The 19,599-nt window shown below is 34.0% G+C and overlaps 1 long non-coding RNA gene across 2 annotated transcripts; it reads left to right on the top strand.

The window, feature by feature from the left end:
- The first annotated feature begins 9,260 nt into the window (after nt 1–9,260).
- Nucleotides 9,261–13,061, top strand: LOC120274140. 2 transcript variants are annotated; one of them, XR_005540710.1, is made up of 5 exons: nt 9,261–9,873; nt 10,152–10,287; nt 10,388–10,570; nt 11,628–11,664; nt 12,776–13,061. It is a non-coding gene; the product is annotated as an uncharacterized LOC120274140 (long non-coding RNA). The 2 variants fall into 2 exon arrangements; XR_005540709.1 differs by having other exon boundaries at nt 12,731–13,061.
- The last annotated feature ends 6,538 nt before the right edge of the window (nt 13,062–19,599 follow it).

Here is a 19,599-nt window from a genome sequence, read left to right as displayed (position 1 = left end):
TCAGCTGAACTTCATAAACAAATCAAACGCACAATCCAAGTAAGTTCACCAAGCTTTTCATTTGTGACTTGCTTTACATGATTTTCTATTTTTTTTATTTCATTATATTTTCTTAGAATACATAATTACATGCATGCAGGATGGATTAGATATTTTGAGATAAGTTTTAATATTTGATGAGATTTTTAAATCTTATCCCTGATTTTTTTTCCATTGGGATTATCAGATAACATTCCTTTGTTTTATATATTTATTTCTTTGAAAATTATAATCTCATACTTTTGCCTTGTCTTTTATACTTCAATTTTAACTACATTGCTAGATCAAATTCATGGCCAGAAACACTAAATTTCTTCAAAACAATAAACTAAAAAAAGAAGAGAAAAACAAGATCTTTGAAAGAAACATGAATGAATTATATTATGAGAAACAAAGAATTAAACAAAAGAAATGAATCAAAGAAAGAAAGAAAATCACCTGGAGCTAGCAAACTCATAAAGCACAAGCTAATATGATATGTGCTGGAAGTAGCACATAAATGATGACCATGTCTCACATAAATATGAAAATCTATCCACACTTCACTGTCTGAATTACTCTTGATTCACATATTAACTAATGCACAAGCTATTGTCAAGCAAAAGAAAAGGATGGGAAGGCAAAATATAGTTACATGTATTTAAATCAACGCCTTCATTGATTGGGTGAACATTATCTAATCTTGTACATGTGTTGTTGGTTGCAACTTCATCATTAATGTTTGAATCATCTGAGGATGATGGAATCGAGCTATGTGGAGTAAGATCAGGTAGTGGAGCGGACCTAGACGAAGCAACATGGACTGTCGCATTATTATTGCAAGTGCTGGCTGTTGTAGCACCGCCAGTATGACATCCACTGTCATTGTTCGCAGCGGGTGCAGATTGGACCATTTTGATACCCTTCAACTTTAATCTCCGCATTTTTTTTCCCTTGAATGCAAATTATAAAAATAAGTGTGCATAACAACAACAAGAAAGCAAAATTTTTTATTGTTTCAGGAAGTGAGACATAGTTTAAGTTGGCCCAAAATGACAATGATGATGTTCATTGACTAATTTTAATTACAATATATTAATAATCATTAGCACAAACACTTCAAATTTTGACAATGAACATCTCAAAACCAACAAAATTTTGACGAAAGCTTCTGAACAACACTTCAAATAAAATACATTAACTATAAAACACAGAAATGTGCCAGCATAATGCTTATGCTGTGATCTTCACAAATCAAGACTAATTATGAAAAGAACATATTAAAGGACCCCTCATGTTTAAATTATTTATATGTTATTTGGCATGATATTTGTGATGTTTAAAATGGCAAGGATGATGTTCTGTATTAAAAAACGCTAAACTTTTACAATTTAGCTACATGTTAGGAAAAAAAATACAATATGACAAGAGTAGTTCTAACATGAGTATTCCAAAAAAACAATGACAGAATGCTAACCTTCTAATTAACGTATGCTTCCAAGTTGCAGAACGACACTGAAAGTAGAGAAGCAATTGTATACTGCACTGGAAACACAGATGCATCTCAGAAAATAGGAGAAGAAAATTAAGCATCATTGCACGTAGAAATAAAAATTAGATGACGCACATTTAAAGATGAGCAATTCCACACTTGAGTTCTGATAAATCTTGCTCAATGTCCCTCAATATCTGTTAAAATTAACATCCAACACAAAACAAAATGAAGTAAATAAGATGCTACAACTTATTTGAAACAATACAAACATAATAGTGACAACGATCAATTTCAAACAATACAAACATAACATTAACAAAGACTCAAAGTAAGCAACCCAAAATTATAAATTACAAATCGAATATACTATCAATAGAAGACTTACAGAATTACTAACTGTCAACAATCATAAATGTCATCATCAACATCTTGACGGGCCCAATGAGAGGCATCACTTGCACTAAAAAGACTATAACCGAGTGGATGGAAAAACATTCGGTTGTAGGTACAATATTTGTACTTTCATCACCCATGTCATACACTCTCCCTCGGTTGATTGCTTATCACAACCAACCAACCTCGCTTCTTTTGGGATCTTCGTAATAAAAAAACTTGCTTTTACTTGTGATGAAATCACATATGGCTCATCTAGAATGTGTTCTCCAGTGTGAATTGTGCGAGAAAAAATTACCATTGTGAACCAGTATTTATCTTTCTTGATTCCCTTGCTACTATTCACATCAGCCTAATCACATCGAAATAGCATAACTTTGAACTTGTTGAAATAATCCAACTCAATTATATCATTCAATATCCCATAATAGTCAACATTTCCTTTTAATGGATTAACATCCTGTGCACTAGCATAGCTCATTGTTGAAGAAGTAACAAGAACTCCATAATTTTGTATTTTCCTACATCTTTCATGAGATTTTGTATGAAATCAAAATCCGTTAATGATAAGTCCATTATATATTATTATAATCCTGTTTGGACCTTGTGCAAGAAATTTAACTTCTTCAACCACATCATTTACATGAGAAACTTGTTCAAATTATATGTATCTCATTAAATATATGTATGTGAATGTATATATATATATATATATATACATACATATTAATGGAAAATTGATTTGGTTAAAATGTTTTCCCATGACTTACAGTTTCTCCCAACCATTCATGGAAAGTTTCGGTAAATTTCCTATCAACATCTCGAGCATTTGAACGTCGAGCACGCATTTGATCTCTCAATATATTTTTTTATACTCACTGTAAGCAATGATAATACATGTCAACAACTTTATGTCTCACCAAATAAGAAATCTAAAATGATTTGGCTTACATTTTTGGAATGGTTGAATAAGTTCATGGTGTAATAGCACATAACAATGTGCTTGTGCCCATGATTTATGATCCAACTCCACCACTTTAATTTTACCAATTGGTTCTCCACCACTTTTGAATAAATAACAGTTTGCAATTAACTCATCATGCACTTGTCATAGGTTTCTCCCAGGTTTATCAAATACAGTTTCAATATCAACCAAATATCTAGAACAAAAAGTTACACATTCTATTGCCAAATATCCTTCTACAATAGATCCCTTCCAGAAATCTCTTATTTTGAACATAATTTTTTAACTTGAAAGCAAAAACATATAATAAAGTAGTTGAAATTATTAACCCCACAAATTTTTAGTTGATTAGTTATCATAAAAAAATTATACATGAGGAAACTATTACCGCTCGACTGGATACATCAATTGATAATAAAAAAGGACCACCAAGCTTGGCCTCCAATGGGAAGATGTATAAACCAAGTGCACCATTATAGTTAAGAATGAAGGTGGGAAAATCTTTTCTAGGTGACATAAAGCTATTGCTACTCGATGTTGGAGCTTGTCAGGTCTTCCACCTTAAGCACTTTACCACAAAGGATTTTGAATATATTTTGAAAGTTCGAAATGGCGAGACACATTCTTTGACATGGATGAGCGCAAAGTAATTGGAAGAAAATCATGTAGTAATATATGATAGTCATGAGATTTTAAAGATTGTAGTTTTCATTCTTTCTCATTCACAGTTTTGGAAATATTTGAAGAGTATGCATCTAGAACTTTTATATTTCTCAGTACATGAAAAAAAGATCTTTTTCTACTTTTGACATGGAAAAGGATGCCAGTGGTAGTCTTATATTTCCATTGGAGAGATATTCAGGATGATGCTCTCACTGAATGCCCAATTACACAAAATCTAGTTTGCTTTTTAAATTGTCTTTTTGATTTTCCCATCCACATTAAGAATTGTTCCAACAATATTTTTCACAAATACTTTTTTTCTCAATGTGCATGATGTCAAGGTTGTGGCGCAAAAGGTTATGCTCCCAATAAGGTAAATCAAAGAAAATGGCTAACTTCTTCCATAATATTGCCTCATGTGTTTCGTCTTCCTCTACCGCATCCCGATCATTGTCCAAATCAACATTGGACACTTGATGTCTCCTTTTCTTTGATCTAGAAGAAGATTTGGATTTCTTCAACTTATCTTTCATCCCCTTTCCATATGTAAATTGCACATCTTTTTAACATTAACAAAAATATCTGTTCCGAAATAGACGAAGGAGCTCCACGCATCTCAACTCGTGCCACCAAACATGTGATTGTCGTGATCGGTACGGATGATCATGTTCTAACCACCGTCGATGTGCCATGAAACAAAACTTTTTCCCATTAGATAACCATCTTGAAGAAGTTTGTGCCGCACAACAAGGACATGCATATTTTTCCTTTGGTGCTCCAACTCGCTAAATTTGTATAAGCAGGGAAAAATCGTTTAATAGTCCATAATAAAATGGCTCTCAACTGAAAATTCCTTCTCACTGATGCATCAAATGTCTCAACACCGACCCACAATTCCTTTCAACTCTTTAATAAGAGGTTGCAAGTAGATGTCGATATCATTTCCGGGACCTTTATTGCCCTGGAATAATCATTGATAAGATGAAAGAAGGTTGCTTCATCCCAATCCATGGCGGCAAAATTATAGGGAATCAAGACTCATCGGCCAAGTATTATAAGATGTACTTAAAATCTTGAATGGGTTAAACCCATTTGAAGAAAGCCCAAGCCTAACATTTTGGGGTTCAGCAGCAAAATCTGGATATCTTGCATCAAATGATTTCCATGCTTCAGCATCGGTAGGGTGTCTCAAATGGCCATCATTTGTTCGACCAGTAGCATGCCAAACCATATCAACTAAAGTCTTAGAAGACATGGAAATCCTCTGCAGTCGTGGTATTAAAGGAAAATACCATAAAACATTTGTAGGTCTCTTGTGAACGATATCACCATCATCATCAGCCAGAGATTGTTTGGGATCATTCGACACCCAAAGAGAATGGCCCACACATATGAAAAGATTGTTCATGTTCATTATCCTCCCAATATAGCATGCAATCATTAGGGCAACTATGAATTTTTTCATACCCAAGACCCAAATCCTTGATAACTTTCTTAGACTCATAACTACTTGTAGGAATGGTAGCCGAGGGAAAGAATTCTTTAAGAAATTCAATCAATAGACCTAGCCTTTTTCCTGTCATCCCAAACATGCATTTCAGATGAAAAAGCCGAATGCAAAAGTATAATCTAGAATGTTTTGATACCCTCATAAAGGTTTTTCATTCATTTTCGTGAGTAACTTATAAAAACTTTGCAGCTTCCTCCGAAGGTTGTTCATCATCTACCACCCTAGAAGTTCCAAAAACTCATCTTTGTAAAATGAAAAAAATGTCTAAACAAATTTTAAAAATAATTTATTCTCTTATCAAAAGTAAAGAATATTAAAAAAATAAAACCTTGGGACTAGTTTGCTCATCCAAATTTGTTTGATCGACTTGATGCATGTTAAAAGCATCCCTTAACAAATCTTCCATGCCATCTCTCCCTAACTTGAGAAGTTACATTATGAGAATCTAAAATTGAAGCATTTTCGAAAAGTGGTTGTTGTATTAGAAGTGTTTGATGGAACATGTTCTCCATGGAAAAAAACCAACAAGTATATCCTTGTAGAAATTCCATCACATATTAAATGTTCAAGCACTACTTCACTGGGTTCACCAATGAACATTCACGCACTTTACGCAAGGGCACACAATCATACCATCTTCACTTGAGTTATCAAATGCAAACTTGAGAAATTCTTCCACTCCATTCTCATATTCTTGGCTCAACCTTGACTTATACATCCAACTCTTATTCATTTCTGCTTAATATATAAAAATTAATAATTGGATACTACAAATTATATTTCATGAGAAGCAAAGATTAAATATTGATTTTTTATATAAGAAATCCCTTCCATGCTTTAAATTATATAGGTATTGTATGTCCCATACAGTACATATATAACGTAAAGCTAATTTTAATTTAAAACTATTAAAAGATATAAGGACTAAACTTAATTAAAACTATATAGTTGCTGTTAATAACTATCATTAAAAAAAAAAATTATAACATTATCACCAAAGAAAGTAAGTTCATAGTGGGCCATTACTGCTGAACTAGGAAAAGAATAATTGAAGGAAAAAAAAAACAGAACATTTGAAGAAAAAAAAAGACTTATCTGCTCAATAGACAAATTTTAAAGGAAATAGTCATTGATAGCATTCATAGCTGACTGAATCTTATTCCATCACAGAAATTCCAATGCTTTCGAAAGTTAGTGCAGTGCTCCTTCTCAACTTTTTAAAAAAATGAAAAGCATGAATCTACATCAAGGAATTTTATAGGGTGAGAATGTCAAACAATCAGAACCCATATCCTCACTATTCATTCAAGATTATATTCCTGAAACTAGACAAGCATTTATTCTATGGGACAACCTTGCCCATATTCCTGGCAGAAATAAAATCTATGAGGATTATATAGAAAATTTTGGGAGAATTTTCTCAACCAGAACTGGGTATAAATATCAGTAACAACATTGAAGAAGATGTACTACAACTGAGAAAGAAAGAAACTCTTACAGTGTTCATCGATGAGCCTGGCATGAAAAGGCAGAGAGTGGAGTTCAGCCAGGAGAGTCGCTTCTTCTAGCGACCATGACTGGCTGATGTGTGCTCTCTGTCTTCTCATGTAAGGCTTTCACATGAATTAAAAAATGCATGAAGCTGGCAATCAAATAGTAGATGCATCATTCACAAGACAAAGGGTATTTGAAATCAAAACTTTCTCATCCTTATATTTATCATTCATGTCTAATGAGATTTTAGCTGCTTCAATGAAGCAAGTTTTTTTTTCCATACAAAGACAGTTTGAGCATGAATCAAGTGCACAAACTTTTTTATGTGTTCTTACCAGATGCATGGAGGATTAAACATGATGTTTACAAATCAAAACAACAACACATATTATAAATAAATATATCAGCACATATTATAAAGAAGTGTGGTAGAAAACATGGCTGCTCATCTTAGATCAGCATGAGGAACAACAGTGGATTTCTTAAGAAATAAAGCATCAATGTGAAAACAGAAACAAGCAAGAAGATGGAAATACAAACAAGAATTTGAACCCATCAGTTAGATCTTGGATTTTAACAAATTGCATCAAGTTTTTAGCCTTTGCCTACAACTAGCATGACTTCCTCCAAACTAATAATGTCCCTCAACAATCTCAATCATAATTCAATCACACATTGTCACATACCACATTAAACAAATCCTTCACCAAACTGAAAATGCAGATGGAAATACACATGTGATTAGACTAAAATGGTGCAAATATGCATTTGAGAATGTGAGACATAATAATCTGATGACCTAGAAATTCACTGAGACATTTCAACAAGCATCAGATCTCCCAAAATAATTATACATAATGCACATCAAAACCAAATAAATTAACTTACTTATTCTTTGAGAAAGCCTTCTCAAGATCCTCCTTATCCTAAGATCACCCTAGAAAAATCACACCAAAAAGCTCATCAAACAGCAAACACAAAACCATCCAACAAAAATTGAATACCCAGGTAGAAAACCAGTAACCTCACCAGTTAGAAATTTGAGATTATTAAAGAGATCGCCCCCGATCTACATCCTCCACATGAAAACCATCTGTGAGGAGCTGCACACGGGTAAAAAACAAGATTTAGAAAGGGATTAGCACGAATTAGTGAATGATAAACGCTACATTTTCAAGAATGAGAGAAATACACCAATGAAGCCGATCTAAATTAATGCTCCGCCACAGTGAAGCTTGACGAGGTCTCTATGCCATAGTGAAGATCAACGATCTAAAACCAGGAGTACTCTGCCGATTTTTGGGTCTTGGCTGCGCAGGCCTAAAGAGAAAGACAGGGAGAGGTAGAGGGAGAGGGAGAGGGCCGGGAGAGATAGAGAGAGCGAGAGAGAGAGACAGGTGGAGTCATATATATGTACTTAATTAAATAAAATTCCCGGCGTTTCATATTAAACGCCACGACTTAAAATATTTTATTTTTAATTACTGAGAAAACTAAACATTCTCGGCGTTTTAATACCTAAAATGCCGGTCCAATGAAACAACTTACCGGCGTTTTAACTATCAAACGCCGCTAAGAGAAATAATTTCTCGCGCTAAACTTTTTATTAGCCCGCGAAAAATTTTCCCGGCGTTTTCGTCAAAGGATGCCGTAAAATGCAAAATATTACCGGCGTTTATATAAAACGCCGCCCTAAAAATGCCACGAAAGGCATACTTTGGTGTAGTGTTGGCAGATGATATGGAAAATTATATGGAATGTTTCTATTGGTTACAAATGCAAAAAGAAGTTCAGAAATGGTGATATGGCAGTTGAAATGGAAATGATCGAGCAAACATCTTAATTACATTGACTCAATTAACAGATAAAAACAAATAATCTTGTTTTCTTTGAATAGATTAAAGGAATGGTTTGAAGATATCTGGGCAACTCCTTCACATATCAATGAATCATAGTAATTCAATGTACAAAGAATAAACATAGAAATTATGTTTAGAAACTTTTGATGTTCTACCAATTGAATATTAGGAACCAAAATAATGTCACAATTTTGTTCATCTCTGTCTTTTCTTTCATTGGGAAAATAAATTTCTTTGTTTTCATAAACAATAATTTAAAGATAAGGTAAAACAAAATAAATTTCTTTGTTTTCAACGACCTATATCCATTTAAAACAAAAAATCCAATGTGATGATGATTAGTGAAAAAGAAAAAAGAAAAAAAAAGTGTTGATGGGTTACTGGACATTTATGTAATTTCATTGAATCATGGTGCACTTCAAGAGCTTAAACACAACGATTAAGTGATTTATTAATAATCAAGTTTTTATTACAACTCTTTATAATTAGTGAAAATTTGAATCATAGATGAAAGTACATATATGAAAGTGTAAGTAATAATTGTGTGCGAGTGATTTCAGTGCCCATATATACATAGGTCTCTCCTCCACTAATTTCATGGAGTATTGTACACGCCTCTATTTTTTTTTTTAACTGTCTGCCCATTTACCATGTAAAAAAAGAAAAGATTTCTATGCAAAAATGCCATGAAAAGCATGCATATAATTCTATAAACTGGAGGATGCCTTAAGTAAAGATAAATTGTTTCTGTAATTATCTTGATTGTTAAGGTTCTTTATGTAAAAATAAAAAATAAAGAAAAAATGCATTTCGAAAGGTTTTTAAATATATGACCCCCTCCTATCGTCGTCTTCTCTCTAGCGCTCCTCCTTCATCACTCGAAACCCTAACCCTATTTAGGTTACCGCCATGTCCAAGCGCAAGTTCGGTTTCGAGGGCTTCGGCATCAACCGCCCATCCACGTACTCCTCCGAGCGCTCCCAGGCCTCTCAGCGCCTCTACGCGCCCTTCCACGACCTCTCCGACGACCAAGACCTCAACGACATCACCTACGACAACCCCGGCCCGCCCCATTCTGCCCCAGATGGTGATGGAGAGATCGACCCCCTTGATGCCTTCATGGAGGGCATCCACGGGGAGATCCGCGCGCCACCTCCCCCCTCTGTTCAACCTAAGGAAAAGGGTGAGAGGTTTAAGGATGAGGACGAGGACGACCCTGTTGAGAGCTTTCTGAGATCTAAGAAGGACATTGGCTTGGCCTTGGCTTCAGAGGCCTTGTAGGCTGGGTATAATTCGGATGAGGAGGTCTATGCTGCTGCCAAGGCTGTGGATGCTGGCTTGGTTGAGTATGATTTGGATGACAACCCAATTGTTGTTGATAAGCGAAAGATTGAGCCGATCCTGGCTTTGGATCATAGTGCCATTGAATATGAACCCTTTAATAAGGATTTCTATGAAGAAAAGCCCTCAATTTCTGGTAAGATCTAGTTCTTTCTTGTTGTTATTGTTTCGCATTTTCATATGGATTTTTGATGATGCTGAGATTTATAATGTTCGAGGACCACAAGTATCTGTTGGTTTTGATTGCATTATAGATTCCTATAGTGTTTAGGATTATCCAAAGTGTGGTTCATTGGCACTTCGAACTATGATATGTTTGGATGATCTAGTGATACGCTGTTCACTTGCATTGCTGCTTGTAGATCTTACGATGATCTAGTGATACGCTAATGGTGCTAATTATTGGCTATGCAGGGATCATGCTAGTGAGGTTTAGAGAAATGATGGATTTGGACTCCTACGGTACGCTGTCAGGGTGAGATGGAGGCGGTGGTGAGAACCCTTGCAAGTGGGTTGGGGTTGGTTGCGTAGATGGCAGAGTATTGGATCTGTGAGTGTTCTTTATTTCAATTTCAGTTTTTTTTGGGCTGATGCTAAGAATTGGGTGAGTCTTGGTTTTTTTTCTTTTTCTCATAGATGTCATTTTTTAGGAAATTTATGTGTAGATTGGATGGTGGAATTGCAACAATATAGTGCAAATAAGGCTGATTGAAGCTCTATTTCTGAGCTCACTGGCATTAGCTATGGCGGATATTGTTGTTGCCTATTGGACCAATTGCAGGGAGAGAAGGAAGCTTCTTCTTGTGTATGGGATCGACATAGAAGGAGTATAGGTGTATCCCTTGTCATCAATTCATCTTGCATGTTTAGATGTCTGATGTCTTACCTCTAAACAAATTTGTATTTTTTATTTTATTTTATTTTTTTCCTCCATCTATTCTTGACATTAAGCTTGATGAGTTTAATTTGATGACTTTTATGCAATTCTATCAAAGAATCATTGATGGTTTGTTTGCACTGCTGTGGTCATTCATAGTTTATTTTTTATCTTTGATTGTTGTTATTCTCTGTATTCAGTAATTTAAAAGTTATAATCTCAATTGGGATCATGCTTCCCATCTGAAGTCAATTACAAGCTATATGACATTAATTCAATCACTTGTATACCGGTGCTATCTAAGTGTCATTATGAAGTGTGTAGGTTTTGTTACTTTTATCTGCGTCTTGGTTTGTTCATACAACTTTGAAAATCATGTTTTCTTTGATTTTTGATCATCTGTGTTTGTCCAAATAAACTTAGTCTCTAGGTTGATGGGATTAATTTGATCACTTTTATTCTCATTCTCATTGAAAGATCATTATGAACTCTGTAGAGTTTCCTAGCATTATCTGCATCTTAGTTTGTTTGCACTTATTTGATCATGAGTATTTTGTATTGGTTTCTTGGATTTGTGATTCTTCTCTGCATTATGATACAATCCCTGCCGTGTATGAAATCTTCTCATTTTGGATTATACAACAATGAGTTTACATCAATATCTTTTTTTTTTATTTGAAATAGCACACACTATGTAGGTAGCGAGTTACAAAGGCGATTTTGTTAGCCAGCAAAAGATTGCACTGCATAAATGAGTGTGTATGAAAATAGTGGGAATCATACAACTAACACACTCATTTTTTAAACCATGATAGTGTTTTTCTGCTGCAGTTCTTGTTCTAAAAAGTTTTTCTGCTGTAGTTATTGGTAACATTTCATTATATTGTTGTGTTTTTCAACCATCAATTGAATAATTTGTTCAGTATGTTATTGTCTTGTGCATTTCTACCAAATGCTTTATAGTGACCATCCTTACCTGTTTCTCTTTCTTATTGTTTTCATTGCGGATGTAGGTCATCATCTAGGTCAAGATCAGCTTAGTCGCTTCAGGTAACTTCATTACTATTAGGGATTCGTGATTAAATTGAAATTTTAACTAAAAGTCAGCTGGCCTTTTTTATTGATAAATAAATAAATAAAATAAATCTATGGCCTCAACAGTTTAAAATGCCAAATTTTTAACAAATAGTTGGGAGTAGCTAGATATTGAAAACATTTGTGGTAATCAGGAAAGTTATGATCAGAATGACCTCATTCAACTCATTTTCTATGTTCTTTTTTTGTTGTTCTTTGATATTTTAGATGATAAAGCAAAACATCTCCATCACCTTTTTGACAAAATCTAAAGCATGGCATGAGAAAAGTTGAGATTATCATTCTTCTTGTCAATACCGAAGTTGAAAGAATTACTTGTTGGTTTTTTATGCTAAAGTTTCATTATGTTATTGTGGGCCTTTTTTATTCACTTAGATTGTAACTAATTATCTACTAGATACTCTCAACAGTAATAATGAAAAGTTTTGCCCATTGCAAACTATACCTGGATGAAGGTTTCTAAAAATTTCTATTTTTTTTCAAGCAAGGGCCTTGAATTTTTTTTTCCTTGTAAACTGATTAGGAACCATTAGCTAATTATTGTTTTAGAGTATGATAGACATGTATAACCATGGAAGGGAATGAATCCTTTACTTTGTTGTTAATTTTTTTTTTTTTTTGTTGTTAGGAGCATTCATGATTTCATTTCACGGTTTCAGTGCAAACTAATCTTGGCATTATTTTGGTTGCATCAAGTTTCAATGCTTGTTTCTCTTCCTTTTTTCATTTGACACCGTATCTAACTGACTATAGACATGCAATTTTCAAGTGTTTCTTGAATGCACAATACATGAAGATGTATTTCGGGTCACTTTATCTCATGCTTTCTTCTCGGTGTTTTACTAATGTGTTTTCAGAGAAGCATAGTTTGAATACTGGCATGTTCTTTGGATGCTACACAATATTCTTGAAAACTATTATATGCTTCCTATCCCATGGAGTATGATTACACCATTAGTTGGTTTCTTCTCTTGAACATCTATTTTTAAGATGCCCACTGCTTGTTTTTAAAATGTTTCAGCACAATGAGGAGTGGTTTGATCAGATGGAGAACTATTTACCACAGGTGATCAACGAGGAGGCACCAGAGATCATTGAAGGGTTGTGGGAGAAAGGCCGGATGTTTACCGAGTTCGTCATGGCTAATGGTACCGTCACTGAATGATTGCGCATTGCTTGTATACTTGGAGAGGTTTGTGTATTGTTGTTATGCCTTAGTTCTCACAATTGCTTGATGGATGGTGTTACTTGCGTCCATACTAATATTGAGAACTGAGAAGTTTAGTAGAACATGATGTGAATAATAATATGAATCATGATGGGCACGGTTATTTCTTGTTGTTTCTGAATCATTATTCATTTTGAGAATTGCCATTCTTTCATGTGCACCATAGCCTCTATGACAATTGTTCATGAGCTTTTCTTTATTTTCTTAGAATTGAATTTTGCAACCACTTATTATGTTAGGAAAGAACTTCATAGTTTGAAAAGGTAAATTCATTGTATGTTGTTGATGCCACCAGATAACTCATGTAAGAATAATATTGTGGAGGCCCTAGTGTTGTCTATTGATGGATTGTGGTTGTAGCACTAAATGACGTCAGCTCTTCCTAATGTTTGTGGGCATCATTTTATTTGAGATATTTTGCTCAATCACTTAATTAAAATTTATGTTGGGTTTACTGTTAAGTTCTCATATTTCTGCAAGGTTATATTACTGCAGATCAACCAATAATTTTCATTCATATGCTTGTGCTACTCTGCAATAATTTTTATTTATCACCTTTGCATTGGATCTTGAATATATATATATATATAATTTATATGCTTATCCTTGAGAACTTATTTATGATGATGTCATTCCTCTCCATTTGCTGTCTTTTTCACTAGTCTGACTAAGTAGTTATGAATCCTAGCAGACATTGAAGGGCATCATGCATAAAAGATAATTAGGATTCCATGTCCTTCTTGTTTTCTTGTTTCCTTGTTTCTATTCATTGGTTATTTATTTGATGACTTTCTTTTAAAAGAAAATTATTTGTATTTTATGTACACGTGGCTCCTTGCTTTCCAAACATTTCATTGATAAGGGTTGTGATTTTGGGAACAAAACATGTGGTTGATTAATTTTATTGCTTCATGTGAATAATCTCTTTGAATTTCTTGCTTGTCCTTCGCTATGCTTTATGGTTCTTGATGAAAACAAAGTATGTAGATGTATTTTTAAAAGTTTTAAAAGCAAGAATGAAACTAGAGTCAACGTCCATTGTTTTAGTTTGAAAATAGCCATTCCCTGCAAACTGAAATTCTTCTCTAATATATTGTGTTTTCGGAGCCATTTTAATATAAAAATTTATATTGTTCAAAATGTAGGTTTTTGTTTGGTTGTACTCTTAACCCATGGAATTGCCAATGTCTCTTAAAAGTTTGTAATCATGTAGATTCCATTGTGAATATTAGCTGTGCCTCTACCATCAACTGATAATAATTGAAAAGAATAAACTGTCTACAACCCAATTGTGGCTCGCCCCATGAAGTTGCATCTTTACTATTATGGATATATATGGTTACACCGAAACCCTTCATGCTAGGCTTCTATCAGTGACCGTTTAATAATGGTGATGTTAGAAGCAATGGTGGAAATTTTAGGATTTATATATGCATCTGCACACCCATGCACCCACACACACATGCTTATTATTTTAGTGATAGGTTCTATATAGGAACTGGACAGTCTATTTGACCTACCCAGCGACATACTTTTATTTTATTTTTTTTCATTAGGGTATTTATGAACATGTCCTAGCAATCCCTATATTTGTAGTCCAGGTTGTTTGAATTGAAACTGCAAATGCGCCTGCATATGTATGCGTTTATGTAATTGTGTTAATCATAAGCTCTGTCTATAGTAATTTGATCGTCTTATTTGGTCAAATACCTATGGGACACTCCTGTTTTCCACTTGTTATGGCATTTGTATGTACCCCAGTGCAACTTGAAGTTTAATTTCCATAGAAGCATATGAATAAATAAACTGATTTATCATTTGCTTCAGTAAAACAGTTTAGTAATCAGTCAAACCTTTGTATTAATTGAACGTTATGACTTTCTGTGGATTCTATCTTTCATCATCAACAATATGCACAAATTATTTTGTCTTATTCAATTGCAGCAGATAATGAAGTGAATGTGGATTTGAAAGAGCCTTAATTAAGCCTAATAAAGTTTACAGCAAATGTTTATTTATTCATTTATAAAAAAACTCAACTTACAACTTTTAATATAAGCTTGAGTTTGTTGTTAATTATTCAGAAAATTATTTTGAGTTTGTTTTTATATTCACTATGGTGGGACATATTCGGGGTTGCAAAAAATCGATGTTATGGTATGAAAACCTTGTTGAGGAGATAGCTTCTGATTATTTTCATTCGCAATCGCAGTGGTCCACTTTGAGAACTCAACAATCTATTCCTTTTATGCCTCCAGAGGTTATGAGTAAGTTGGAATTTTTAGAGAAAGCATACGAGGAGCAGAAGTAACAAAACTAGTACATCCTTTCTCTATTAGAATCTTGAGGTATTCATGTAAACTTTGAGACAACTCCTCGTACTTTTCATGCTCCTAACAGGACTGGAGAGTCTGCTTCCCATGCCCCTCACACTTCAGAGGATATTGAACAACCTCAGCCTATCGATGATATTGCAACAAAATGAATGTGGTGTTTTGGATTATTACATTAGATACTTGGACTATTACATTTTGGACTATTACATTTTCTATTTGTTTGTTGTATTAGATGTTTGAACTATTATATTTTGTATTGCATTGTTATTCTAGATATTTATCGATCGGAATGTTTATTTTGAAAAATGCTATAAAAGTTATTGTTCAGGATTGCAAATTAGGCTTTAAAACTGGCTTGTGAAAATAGTTAAAAAGTTATTATAAATAATCATGGTTATAAATAATTAATTTACGACATAATTTGCGACAATAAAATTGTGTCGCAGAATATCTCCCCAAGATGCAACACAATTTGCGACACAATTTGCAACAATTGAAATGTGTTTCAAATTTTGTTGCAAAACATCGCACATATTTGCAACACAATTTGCGAGACAAAAAGTTTTGTGACAAACAAAATGGGTCGCAAAATTTGTTTCAAAAAGACTTAAAATTTGCAACACAATTTGCGACGCATAAAGTTTGCGACAATAAAAATAAGTTGCAAAGAATGTTGCAAAAAGTCTCAAATAGTTGCAACATTGATTGCGACACAAGAATGTTGCAAAAAGTCTCAAATAGTTGCAACATTGATTGCGACACAAAATGTGTCGCAATCAATGTTGCAACTATTTGAGACTTTTTGCAACATTCTTTGCCGCAATCAATTGTCGCATATCGTTGCAAATTGAGTGGCAAATATTGTTTCAAAAGATCCATGAATTGCGATTAAATTCGCAACGTTTTTATTGTGTCGCAAATTTTGCGACACAGTATTCAAAAGTGTCGCAAATATTTGCGACATCTGAAACGTGACACATTTTATTGTGTCGCAGATTATGTTGCAAATTGTGATCTGCGACACATTTTTGATTTTTTGTGTCGCAAAAATGTGTCGCAAATTACGTTTTTTGTTGTAGTGCAAGTTAACAAGAGCTTGGAGTCATATTGGAGGTATAGAAGCTACAAGAGACTTGAAGAGTTACCGGAGAGGAAGAAGAGAGAAGTTCAACTAGGTGATCTTATACGACGCCCGTTTGGCGACATACATCCTTAAACACACAAAATCAGAAGAAAATCAAATAAAAAACACAAATTTGAGCTCAAGTTCAACCCAAAAAAAGAATACAATCCGTTATCTCCCAAAATCTCTTCAGATATACCAAGAAAAACCAAAAAATGGATAACTGATGATGATGAGGGGAGGGGTCCACGACGGTTGGTTTGCTAGTGACGATTGCAGAGTTTGATGGGTTATCCCATGGCCATGGCCTTCTAATATTTTTTTGCTTTTTACATAGAATGAATACAAAAGTTAATGATCGGTTAATAATGCCTAGTTTGATGCAAATTAAAAAAGGATATTTTTTTTATTTTCATATATTTTTGTTAAATTTATATTTTTGGTTATACACACTCATAAATTACTTGTGTATGTTTATATAGTTTTGTGGTGAGAAATAAACTAAAAAAAATCTAATTTAATTTTTTAAGAGTAAAATAAGATTTAATTTGATTTCTTAGTAATTTTCAAAAACATAAAGCATTTGCTGGTGTATATAAATTTAATAGTGAATTGTACGGGAATATGACAAAATACAGTTTCTCTTTTCAGTGATTCAATAATGATTGAACATATCAGCATTGACACGCAAGCAAAAAATAAAGAAAAAAATCACTTTCTAAGAAACGGAGGCCAATGAAAGTATAATTGGCTCTGTAATTTCCTTTTATATGCAATAAATTTGTGGTTTATCTACTTAAAAAAAAAGTATAACTGATGCAAAATAAGCATAACTTCATTTTCATTTTTTTTATATTAAGTAAATATGGAAATAGTTATGGGACTAATAACCAAATTTAATACTTAATTAACTATATATATATATATATGTTAAATTTATCAATTTTTGATTAAAAAAAATGAAATAACATAGTATTCTATATGATCATTAATAACAAAGCTCTATTCACATATGACAACACATAAACATATTTATATAAATTCAAAGATATAGTATTCTATATTATCATTAATTAAATTTAGAATATCTTAATAGGTACATTTATATATATTAAAAGATATAGTATTCTACAACATCATCATTGTATCCAAATTTTAACATAAAGTACATTTAATTACTCTAAAAATTATATAATATAAAAAAATTAGATATTATATAAATTATAAAAATTATAAAATTAAAATCCGTAGCAACTTTGTAATGTCATAATTCCATGGCAAGTTTTTGTTGCAAATTTGCAATAGAACTTTGCAATGGAACCATTCCATTACAAATGCCTGTTGCAAAATTGATAAGTGCTTTTATAATAGTAATACGAAGTATTCTTTTCTTGCATTGAGCATTACTTTTCTCAGATTTTATCAATCATACATGTGTATTTATGTTCTTTTGTGCATTTAGGGTTGTGGTGACAATTATAAAAGAAAGAAACCAAAAGTAGATCGTGGATGCAATTTGTTGATGAAATCTTGGTGTGAACAAACGTGAAGACACAAGTTGTTCTCAAGGACATGTGAGTGTGTGCCAATCTCCATTGGGCTTGAGTGAACATGTAAATTGGAGAGGCACAAACGCAGTCACACTCATGTGTTCTGACTTGTGCAACACTAGCAAGATCTTCGTCAAATGTGATTTTATTGAAGACGCAACGCGATCTACCCTATGGATGTGTGCCCATTCATGTGGCCTCAATGAAAAGTGTGGATTCAGGAGCATTTTGATGAAGTACTATAGCGAATCATTGTAACAGTTACTGTTCACAACGCGCTGAAAATTCAGTTCCTGAAGATTCACACGGGTGTATGGAAATTCCACACGCCCGTGTGGATGCCCTATTTAAGTCACGATTTGACGCTTTTTGAAGCATCCTTTTCTCATCTTTTCCTCAACTTTGGAGGCGCTCATGGCTAGGGTTTAGAGAGGCTTTATCAAGGTTTTTGGAGTGGTTCTACGGCCTTCAACACTGTGTTCCTTTGAAAGATAGTTATTGGGGAAGCTTTCGTTGGCATGGATTCGGTAAGATGTGCCCTAGGCTTGACGAGGGAACCTTTTGGAGAAGACGAGGCTACTCCACGAGACCATCGATACGGACTACAAGGGGGTTTTACTTATGGATTGCATGTTTTTACTTTTGATTCCATTATTGATTGTATCTTGCTCCATGGAGAATTAAACCTCTAGTAGGTGCTTAGACTTGTAAACCCTAGGATGATTTTGTTTCATTGACCTTTCATTATGTTTTTCTTTAATTGATGTTCTAATTGAGTTCCAATCTTAAATTCTTGTTGAAGTGATTTTCCCTTAGAGTGACACTAGGGTTGAGAATCCATCTTGGTAATTCTTGTAGATGAGTGACACACCATGAGGGGTAAGACAAAGCTAGATTGGAGAGGGTTGAGAGGGTGAGTCGAGAGATAGCGGAATGTCCCCTTTCTCTTTTGGTGTGATTTATCCTACCTCTGTGTTCCAAGAGTTCTTTGCAGTCATAATAGAATTAAGTGCTAAGAGAGGAACTCAGCTGGGACTTAGTTGCGCAAGCAATGGAGCGAAGCGTTGAAGTAATTCTTAGTGCTGGAGTTTAATTGTAACTAGGGGTCTTTCGCCTGGACCAAAGGGTTAGACCTAGATTAGGGAATAGGGTTTATCATTTGGAGTCCCTAGAGCTTTATGCAACATTGCACAGTGTGAGGCTTCGAGAGCATTCCTTTTCACCGGGGCATAGAGTAGGGTTAGTCACGGTTAACCTTAGGTTTGGGACCATGTGTTTAAGGATTTCCACGACTCATTAAACATCAGTTAGGAGATATAATGATCGGTCTTGCGCTTGAAGCAATAGTCCTAGGGTGAGCAATGTCCGGGTGCCCCACTTTCTATCAATTGCCTCTCCTATCATTTTATTGTCTCCTTCTTGTTCTTTTTATTTCTATTTGTATCAATATTGTTCACACCACTTTGAATCATCTTCACCATAGTTAAATAGCAATTCTTATGTTTCTGATCACTATTCCCTGTGGATACGACTATCCACTCACCAGGGTACTTTATTACTTCGACAACCCGTGCCCTTGCGGTATACACACGCAAGGGGTGTGTCAAAAATTATAATGCCTTTGTATACATTGTCAATTCATTGCAAAGTCTT

Source organism: Dioscorea cayenensis, chromosome 12, assembly GCF_009730915.1.
Source record: "Dioscorea cayenensis subsp. rotundata cultivar TDr96_F1 chromosome 12, TDr96_F1_v2_PseudoChromosome.rev07_lg8_w22 25.fasta, whole genome shotgun sequence".
Taxonomy (NCBI): domain Eukaryota; kingdom Viridiplantae; phylum Streptophyta; class Magnoliopsida; order Dioscoreales; family Dioscoreaceae; genus Dioscorea; species Dioscorea cayenensis.
The sequence above is the reverse complement of the archived record's forward strand: the minus strand, read 5'-3'. Positions and strand labels throughout refer to the sequence as shown.